Source organism: Artibeus jamaicensis, unplaced genomic scaffold (assembly GCF_021234435.1).
Source record: "Artibeus jamaicensis isolate MK-2021 breed Jamaican fruit bat unplaced genomic scaffold, CSHL_Jam_final contig_60, whole genome shotgun sequence".
Taxonomy (NCBI): domain Eukaryota; kingdom Metazoa; phylum Chordata; class Mammalia; order Chiroptera; family Phyllostomidae; genus Artibeus; species Artibeus jamaicensis.
The window spans coordinates 3,271,788-3,283,251 of record NW_026521900.1 but is presented as its reverse complement, the minus strand read 5'-3'; positions in this window follow the sequence as shown (position 1 = coordinate 3,283,251).

Here is an 11,464-nt window from a genome sequence, read left to right as displayed (position 1 = left end):
GAGTCTCTTCCCTCAAAACCTCCCATATAGCATTGTCTGCTTGTAAAGGTAGCCTCGCTCCTATGTGGCACATAATAATTACATAGTCATCACAATGTCCATGCAAAAGTACTTCTGTAATTTAGTACTGAAAGAATTACATTACAGATTAATTCAGATAGCTGAAACCTATCTAAAACCTCTTATTGCTCACAATGCCAAATTCATTACAGGAGCAAAAACCCATAGAGAGAATAATAAGGTACCTCAAAGAAATATAAGCAGAAAACCAAGAATAATCATAAAAGAAAGTTAGCACACTCCCCACATGAAAGAAACAGTTAACATAGCAAGCCAAAGAAGACTTTAAAATTAGGTATAATATCCCCAGACACATTCTACAGGAAAGTGCATGATGGAAAAGGTATAACTAGATCTTTTAGAAATAAAATATATGACTACTGAAATCTTAAAAACTCAAGAGATATGCTAAAAGAATAACAAACACACCCTAATGATATTAAAAAATATTTACTGACTACCATGGCACAAGTATCAAACAATCAGAATGTACCCAGTAACACTTGGAACAATATACTCTAACACTGTATGCTGGATTAACTTCAGCCTTAAACACAGATGAAGACCGAGCCAGGAGATTTTTCCAGAATACTGTACATAGGAAGAAAGAAATGAAAGGTATAAAGAGACACATCAAAAGACATGGAATATGGATCCAGAAAAAAATAAATATCCACATAATAGTGATTCTTTGTGAATAAAACAAGGTAGTGGAAGGGAAGGAACAAAGAATAAATGTTATCGGACCTCAAAAGAGACACTAGTCTTTAGGCCACTAGCTATCACCAAGTACACAGACGGATTTATTTCTATAAAATCCTTTATCTATATACATTAAGGTGAAAATTTGATCTTATCATTTAGAGAAAATCCTAAAAGCACTCAGAGAAAAAACAGACTGGGTACCCACAAAGAAATGAGATTAAGGCCCTGGCTGGTGTAGCTCAGTGGATTAAGCATAGGCATGCAAACCAAAGTGTTATCAGTTCCACTCCCAGTGAAGGCACATGCGTGGGTTGCAGACCAGGTCCCCAGTAAGCAACACATGAGAGGCAACCACACAGTGATGTTTCACTCCCCCTCCTTCTACCTCCCCTCCCCTCCCCTCCCCTCTCTAAAAATAAATTTAAAAAACATATATTTAAAAAAAAGAAATGACATTAAAGGTGCAACAATGGACACTGCAAGACAGTATATCGTAAGTTCTGAGGGAAAATTGTTTTTTTTTTTAATTTATTGATTTGAGAGAGAGGGAGAAACATCGATTTGTTGTTCCACTTATTTATGCATTCATCGATTGCTTCTTGTATGTGCCCTGCCTAGAGATCAAAACTGCAACTTTGGTATATCAGGATGAAGCTCTAACCAACCCGCCAGGCAAGTGAGGAAAAACCATTGTTTTTTTTTTTTTTAAGATTTTATTTATTTATCTTTAGAGGGGAAGGGAAGGAGAGAGGGAGAGAAATATCAATGTGTGGTCTGCCTCTCGCATGCATCCCCTTCCTGGGAACTGGCCCACAACCCAGGCATGTGCCCTGACTGGGAATTGAACCATGATCCTTTGGTTCACAGGCCCACGCTCAATCCACTGAACTACACCAGCCAGGGCTGGAAAAATTCTTTTGATACTAGAATTTTATACCAAGCCTCATTAGCATTCAACCTTGAAGGCTAAATGAAACACTTTTGCTTAGTACCTCTAAATTGTTTTCTCCCAGACCCCAACAACTGCAAAATTTCTCAGTGTCTAGATATGTAAACTACTTTTTTAAGAATTATTTGAAGTTGTACTATGGCAAAATAAAAACTGGTCAAGAAGGAAGAAAAAAGAAGACAAATCTAAGTAAACATTGCTGGAAAAAACAACAGTCCCATTGAATACCCAGGTGATCTCAACATGTGAGGGACACAGGTAGAAAACTAAATGCATGTTAAGGTTCTTATTTTGGTGGGATAGGGTGTGGAATTAGAGAAAAAGATGCAGATATTTATTAATGTTACATGCTTTTGAAATATACATTTAAATAAAATAACAAGAACAATTGTATGAAACACAGAATTCAGATTTGTAGCACTATATTCGCATTATGCTCAGTTAGGTAGGCCCATCAGAAAATGGTCCTTCTATTTTTAGGATCTTTAATCTCAATTTGAAAAAGAACTATTGGAAAAGTAAATAATAGCTAACGTTTATTAAATAGCTATTTTTGTGCCAAATTCTGTGTTAAGTATAATTGTCTTCCTCTTCTTTAACTCACCAGAAGCAGGAGACACAGATGGGTATTTCATAGACATAATGGGATATGAAAACACAAAACACAATATACAAAAAATGCTGGCAATACAGTACACTGCAGAGCAGCAATTTTCAACTGGTATGCTACAAAAAATTTTAAAATATGCAACACCTGATCACTTTGTCAGGGCTACTGACCTCTTTTCCCTTAGATTTTCAAATTAAAAAATGACAATAGCTACTACAACAGCCATCCTGTGTGAATGAATCAAAATTATACCTATTTTTTGTCAGATCGGCAAAAAATGTACTTTTTGATGTGCCGCATAAGTTTAGTAGTTTATGTGTGTCATGAGATGAAAAAGGTAGAAAATCACTAAAGTATTGGTTGTTTACTCTCTTGATCATGTGTCTGACATATCACTAACCCAGGAAAAGAACAAAATTCAAAATTCAAAGTATAGTTTCTACTGAATACATATCATTTCACACCATCATCAAGTTGAAAAATTGTAGTCGAACCATCGTAAGTTGGGGACCGTCCCTATTTTATATGTATTATTTCATTTAAACCTAATAAAATTACACGAGAGGGAAAGGGTCCTTATTCCTATTTCACTGGTGAGAAAATTGTGGGATAGGGGTAGGTATATAACGTACTCCAGTAAGTTAGTATTTGAACCCAGCCAGCCTGACTTCTAATCTTCTTATGCACTATTTTGCTGCCATATTGACAAAGCCTTCAGCTTTAGTAATTTATTTAATAACTTTTTGAGCACCTCTGAATTACAAGGCAGTGGGTGAGTAAATGAGGGGAGGCTACTAGAGGTAAATAAGACATGCCCTCTTTAGTTAGTGGGTATATAGAGAAAGCAATATGATAGTGTTAAGAGAATGGATTTTGGCATCAAGAGAATGGATTTTGGCATCAGACAGAGCTGAGATTGATTTTTCACTCTAGCACTTACAAGCTGTGTGCTCTTGACTAGTTACTTAATTTTCCTAAGCTGCCATTTCAACAACTATGGAATGAGAATAACAATAGTACCTACCTTATCAGGTGGTTGTGAAGTTTGAGATATCCTATGTTAAAGTATTCAAGTTATTGCTATTTGAGACAATAATACCATATTTTGCCATGTATAATGTGCATCCGCGTTTCTGGCCCAAACTTTCAGGAAAAAAATCTTGTTTTAATTTTTAATTCAATTATTTATGTATTTTTAGATACTTGTTTTTTTGTATTATAAAGAAATTTTAGCATTTATTTCTGAACATATTATGATACAAGAAAGTTTATAAATAATTACAAAACACAAGAACAGGTACAAGGTATTTCAGGTACTACCCATGTATAATAAGCATCCTTTTATCCCTCAAAAATGTGGGCAAAAAAGTGTGCATTATATATGGCAAAATATAGTAGTGTGTCTTGGGAATTCACAGATAATTTTCAGTCAGGGAGATTAGGGAGTTCATGGGAGAGATTATATTTGAACTAGGTTGTGAAGAACAAATAAAATGTTTAATATGTAGAAATGGGAAAAAGGTCTATTCAGGCTGAGCTAATAGCATGAGTAAATGCATGGAGGCAGGAAATTAAATTGAGTCAGATCATACAATACACTAAAAGAAATATTAGCATATAAAGCTTGAACATGCCTTTGATTTGTATTTTGGCAAAATAAATGAAAAAAAAAAGGAATACTGGCAGACAGAATTTCTTTTACTACCTCCTTAATTTTGGTACCCCATGTCTCACTGAATAGAACAGAAGTTACACGTGTTTCACATGTGTTGGTAGGCTAACCCAATTTTTGTACCCATTTGCTTTGTGCTGCCTCGTCTGCATTCTAGAGGCTACAAAAAGCCTTGGTTTCCCAGTCTCCCTCACAGCCAATAACGGCCATGCCTCACAGTCTGGCTAATGAATGAACCATAAGAGGAAATTTGTTGAAAGGCTTCTGAGAAAGTTTTGTTTTATAATAAAAAAGACAAAGATCCTGGTAGCATTTCTTTTTCTCTACTTCACACCATGTCTGGAATTGCAGCAACCATCCTGTGACCATGAAGTTATGAAGCAGAGGGTCTTAATCTCCAGATACCTTCTCTGTTCTTGCAGCCAAAATCATTCCTAGCTCATACAATGGGAGATATGAGATCTGTCTAGAAGGTATCCAGCCATGTAATATGAAAAACAGAGAAATTTATTGAACAATACACAAGATAGAAAAGACACTGTACACAGGACAATAACCCATCAGTCCCCTTCAAAGTAGGTACCTTTGGACCTCACATAGCTCTCCCAATCACCATCAGCTGCCCTCTTGTATTTTGCTGAATCTCATCAATGGTCTGAAAACTCTCCTCTTTCAAAGGAGCAGCTGAGTCAATCAATCAATCCTCTTTCAAAGGGCAGCTGAGTCAACTGGGTGATTTGATGTTTTGCCAAAAAACTCTGCACAAGATGTGATGCATGAGTGGGCATGTTGTTGTGATGAAGCTGCCAATCATCAGTTGCTCACAGCTGTGGCCTTCTGAATCCTCCAAATAGTTTCCAAGGAAGAATGATCAGGCTTAACGCAAAATCTTATGCAGATTCACTGTTCTCCTTACTCAGTCATTTTGAATGTGATGGCCACACAGTATACATGCTCACTGAACAGTGGCCACACAGTACACATGCTCATTGAACAGCATCTACCACCCCCACTGACTAGTACAATAAAGTTGTCATTGTTCATGCATGTGTATTCCAGTCCACTCTCCTTGGCTGTCAGGTTACATCCATGTTGCACAAACCATTCTCATTATATTAACAATGGCTGGAATTTTTCTGGACAGACCTCTTATTCTACCTTTGAGTTTTTAAAAATAAAATAGAACACCCTGGCTGGTATCTCAGTTGATTACAGCATCATCCTGATATGCCACGGTTGCAGGTTCTATCCCTGGTCAGTATACATGCAAGAATCAATGAATGTATAAATAAGTGGAACAACAAATCAATGTTTCTCTGTCTCTTCCTTCCTCTCTCTCTCTCTAAAATCAAGACATTAAAAAAAAACCTAGCTTTTACTCAGGCAGAGTTTCATTTATTCTATTTTTTTCACAACAGTGCCCAGTCCCAATGAATTTGAAACCTAATCTAGTATTTGGCTGAGGTCAGTCTAGAACTGGAAAAGTCTGTAAATGGGCTGTGACAATTACATACCAGAGACAGATGAATTTAGTGTTCAGTGTCACTATTCATCAATACAGGTTTCCACATGGTCTCTTAAACCTACTTATTATTTGTTCTATCTGGAAAAGTGTTCTGTTGTCAAACAGAAAAGGCTTTGACATAAATAATAACCTATAATATCAGAATAATTGAATGCAACATCCATAAGGAGGAAATAACTGACTGATATTGAAATTCAGCATGACATAACTGTTACTTTGCTGCCAAATAAAAGGCAATGTAGTCTAAATTTTCTGCTGTGTAAAAAATAGTTATACAATGATTCTGGGAAATGATAAAAGCTTAACCTAATGCCAGATTTCAAGATATAGATTCATCCACATGTATTTTTATATCTTGGTGGCCCTAAAAGTCAAATAGTTTGGATTCAATATAGTCTAGGTTCTAATTCAAAAACTACATTTCCAGTTCTTTGGTTTAGCAAAAAGATATAACTCTGAAAAATTGAGAAAGCATATAAATGAAATTACTGAGGAATTAACAACCTCTAATATTTGGCAATCTTATTTCAGACCATGACTTTGTGAATATGCTGCAAACCATTACCTATCCCTTAACAATACCTAATTCAACAATCTTTTGATAACATTCACAGGAAAGAAAGAATTTTGGCAAATATAAAATAAAAACCAAAGTTATAATTCACATTTCCTTGAGGAGCATTGTTTTCTTTCTAACTTTGCTCTTAGCTTAGAATTGGAAGTTTCCTTCCCTTTTGGCTCACTGTATCTCTAGAAATAATGGGCTAAATTTTTTAAAGTAAGGCTAATTTTACACAAATCTTTCCATTGTTTTATAGAAGTGGGAGCCCACCACAGTCTCAAGCATCCTTGCATGGCATTGCTAAGTGTGCCACTAAGACCTAACCACTAAGACCGATACTAAGTAGTTTTTAATAGAGTCACATATAAATAAGTTGGTCAAGGTGACCAAAAGATGACTGTGATGCAGTCATCCCTCCCCCCCCCACAAAAGGGGACTGACTTATTTGATGCTTGCTACAAAACATGCTGAGCCCTTTGCCCTGGGGTTCTCAGCTGTAATGCAATCCACTATATGTGTAGCCTATCACAGCCTCCTGAGACTTGGGGGCATAGAAACTGGCACCACCATGCTGATGCTCCTACTAGTTTGTATGTTATAATAAAACATTTATTCTGATTTATAGAATCTCACTGTCTACTTTTACAGCATCTGTGGAAACAGGAATTTTATACTGTGTTAACCCAATCACACTATAAGAATAAACCTGTACAGCAACAAAATCAGGTTCATTGACCCACTGCAATTTGGAAGATCATACCAGAGGCACCATGGGGCATTTCATCAAATGAAGGAAAAGATAGAGAATTTGGGGGAAGAGTAGAGTTTACATGAAATTTAAATGAAGCCATGTTTTCATGGCCCAAAGGAAGGTTGTGTGTAATGGGATCAAGATCAACTCTAAGTGGCAATGTAAACTCTTGGATTCCTTAGAATCTACAGAGTTAGAATATATGTAGAATATTGAACCCAGAATCCCTACCTGAAGCTCTGTACCCAGGGTGAAAATTGCAGCTGCTTCTGTAAGTCAGAGTGACTTATGTCATTCAGGTAAGGAAGAAATGTTTTAGTTTTAAAGATATATTTTTAGATAGCGAAATTTCTTATAGTCCATGCTTTTAGAGAATAAAATTTCTCAGTGAGTATCACAGCAGTAGTCACCCAAAGAAGGTGGTTATTATGACATTTTACATCTGCAAAATGTCCTTGGGAGAAATATTGTTTTCTTGTTAACTGTGTAGTCACAATTTTTAAACCCCAAGCCCAGCTATATACATATTAAAACCACAGTAATGATTAAAAGTGATTTTTAGGAACTTTAAGAAAATGAGAAACTTTTGTCAAAATTATTCAAGAGTTTCTTAGAAGTACAAAGAGTAAAAAGAATATTTTTGGTCTTAACAAAATAAGTCTTATGACTTTTAAATAAGTCGTATCAGAAACCACTGTTATCTAGGTGGAGAATTACTTGGTTGTTTTACATAAGAGAAAACTGAAATCTAATTTTACTTTTTTTGTATATCATCTATGTAATAATTTTCAAGGTATTTATATACCTTTTGAAATAAATAAATCTATCAACATTTACTAAACCCTTAATAATTTTTACCACTCATATGCCCTTTAAAATTAACCTTAGTGTACTTTTATAACAAGATAAGATTCATATAACATAAAATTAATGATTTTAAAGTGTACAATTCAGTGTCATTTAGCGCAATCACACAGGTGGGTCCTAGTCCCACAGATGTGTCTTCCTCATATGAGGAGATTGTGGCCATACCTTTAAGGGCCATTGTAGCGCCCTCTCCTAGAAGGAAACTCTGACACTTGTGACAACATGAACAAAACTTTGAGAACAATATGCTAAATAAAATAAGTCAGATATAGAAAGGCAAATACTGTATGATCTCATAAGTGGAATCTAAAAAAGCCAAACTCATTGAAACAAAGAGTAGATTGGTAGTTGCCAGGAGCTGGGGGTGGAAGAAATGGAGAGATGTTATGATATAAATGATGGCCAAAATGATACAAACTTCCTGTTACAAAATTAGTAAGTTTTAGGGATCTAATATATAGCATGATACCTATAACTGACATGTAATGTGTACTTGAAAGTTGCTAAGAGAGTAGATCTTAAATGTTCTCACCACAAAATTTTTAACAAGGTAACTATGTGAACAAAAACATACTGAATTTTAGCATAGTTAGAAATTTTTTAGATTATATATTTGTGTAAGTTTTTTGAGACATTCTCATTTCAAAGCCTGAAAGCAAAATTGTTAAAATATTTGATGCTTCTCTTTTATAAGCAGTTATAATTGAGTTTTCCTTGTGTGCACACAATGCCTGCCCCGCCCCCACCTGAGGACATGCTCAATGATGCTACAGAGAGGGGGAGGAAGGGAAAGAGGGAGAGAAACATCTATGTGAGAGAAAAACAATTGGTTGCCTCTTGCACTTGCCTGGACTGGAACTGGGAACAAACCCACAACCTAGGCATGTGCCCTGATAGGGAATCAAACCTACAACATTTTGGTTTATGGGATGATGCTCTAATCAACTGAGCCACACCAGCTACGGCTGGAGTATTCTTTATAAAATTTCATATTTTAAACAACATTTATTTACTTATTTTTAGAGAGATAGGAAGGGAGGGAGAATGAAAGGAAGAGAAACATCCATGTGTGAGAGATACATTGACTGGTTGCCTCTCAGATGCCCCCAATCAGGGACCTGGTCCACAACCCAGACATGTGCCCTGAATGGGAATCAAACTAGTGACCCTTTAGGTTGCAGGCTGGCACTCAATCCACTGAGCTACACCAGTCAGAGCGGTTTTCTTTTTTTTTTAATGTTGGTTTTAAACACTTTACAAATTATAAAAATGTTTTTAAAATATGAAAGATTGAGTAGATATATCTTAAAGGCTGTTCATTAGGAAGGAAAAAAGATCTGGGCCTTTAGTTGATTATCCAATCTCAATTTTAAAACTTTGTTTTATGTATATTCTCACACACAGAAAAGAAGAGAAAGAACAGAGCATAGTGAACTCCTATCTGTCCATCATCCGGTTTAACAATTGTCAACATTCTGCCAAACTTACTTCATCTACATTGCCCAACTATTTTTCTGAAGTATTTTAAAAGAAATCCTAGTCACTTCATTTCACATGTAAATATGCAAAGTCATTAAAGTGTTCTCATTTTTTCTAGGTTGGTCAAACCATACTTACAATGTTGTGAGTTTCTTCCCTAAACTCCATTAAAGGAGCATCTGGAGAATGAGTGCAGCTTTTGCGTTTGCTCCCCATTTTAAAGGAATTGATTTTAATCTTCTAAGAAGAAATAAGAAACTACATTCCAATTCCTCTCCCACTCTTATGTGTCTGAGGGGTACCTGTATGTTCCAAAATAAACTATATGTATCATAATTTCATTTTTCCATCAAAAGGGCTTAAAAGGAAATGTATTTTGCTCCATATTTTGCAGTCAATTTGTTCCTTTATTTCCCCACTCCAAAAAACTTTAAACCTTTTTTAAAGGTTTTAAAGAAGGTTTTAAGGTTAGTTATTTACTTATTTTTAGACAGAGGAGAAGGGAGGAAGAAAGAGGGAGAGAAACATCAATGTGTACTTTCCTCTCCTATGCCCCCTACTGGGGACCTGGCCTGCAGCCCAGGAATGTGCCCTGACTGTGACTAGAACCAGCAACCCTTTGGTTTGCAGGAGGGAGCTCAATCCACTGAGCCACACCAGCCAGGGTTCCAAAAATCTCTATACTATGTAACAAGGGAGGTTGAAACTTATCTCTGAAACATAAAGATTACATATAGTAGAAGCCTAATAAACCTGGTCAAAATTAATTAATTAAATTTGTACCTTTAATTGAAATCAGATTGACTGCATGAAAGATCTGAAGTGTTTAGGTCAATTTAAGAGCTGAGAACAAAATAATATTCAACGTAAACTGTAACTGGAAAAAAATTTTTTAAGTAGCTGAGGAAATATGCTACAGTGATAGCATCTAGTGATGACCAACTAGAGGAACAATTGAAAAGTGTGAGGGCAAGAAGTATGTACATATACTACAGTACCAAATGGTGTACTGAAGGCTTTAAAATTATAAATTACATTATTTTCAAAAGTGTTTTGGGTGTGAGTCATTCTTTAGTAATTCAGCCAAACATTCTAGCATTTTCTTTCCTCCATTCATTTCTTTAAAATATTTTTTTATTTATTCATTTTTAGAGAGAGGGGAAGGGAGAAAGACAGAGAGGGAGAGAAACATCAATGAGCAGCTGCCTCTCGTGCACCCCCCACCAGGGATCTGGTGGGAAATTCAGGCATGTGCCCTGACTGGGAACCAAACTGGCAACCCTTTGGTTCACAGGCCAGCATTCAATCCACTGAGCCACACCAGCCAGGGCACCTCCACTCATTTCTTTTACTAGCACTTACTGTATTTTCCTGGTGACTATACTTGACATTTCACTTATGTTAGCTGCCCGATCTCCAATTCAAGCATATCAAATCTCACAGTCCTATTCCCATATTTTCACCTTATTTTCTTTTAGAACATCCTTTTAAGTAACTAGTTGTCAATTTTTAAAGATATCTATTCAAATTCAGAAATTTCAATGAAATCTAATCTGATGGGAGTGAGTGACTTCCTCTTTCCTAAAACAACCCACCCGCCCATTATTTTCTCTATTGTTTGCAAGGTGGTTGTACTTTCTGTAAATAGAATCTTACTGCCAAACAGAATAAACACCAAAAGGGATGGTGTACGTGTTTAATATTTGCAATAAGGCAGAATTAAAATCCAATAAATATCACACAGAATCAGAATCTGAGTGTTAGAAGAAACCTTAAGGACCATGTTGTACAACCACCATCTTTTGTGTGTATGTGACGACCAGCTTTTTTTCCCCAAGAGAGCAAAAACCTTCAATAAAACAAATAAAAACAACCGCACAAGAAATGGTAATTCTAGTTAACTTGTAAAAAAAAAAGTGTTTGTTCCCTTGAGGTAACCTGTATAGGACGAATGAGTCTCTGCTCTGCAACAACTGCACCTGTTGGTGTTATATGTAATCCTAATGGCTTTCGACAAGTACCACGGTGACACTCTGTAGTAAATGTGCTTTAGGACCCAAAACAGGAGGAAGTAAGCAATTTCACTCCGTAGGTCACACGTTTAGAAAGCCAGGGAATGACCTTCAAGAATGACTACACAGGTAGAGACTAACGAGAGTATTTTAACTTTAGGGACAGCAACAGCGTCTCTGATACCTGAGAGTTACCATTAGGAATGTGCAAAAAACTGAAAGGGGTCGCAGAAATGAAGGTTTTTTAACAGTGGATTTCAACTTAAGCTGCA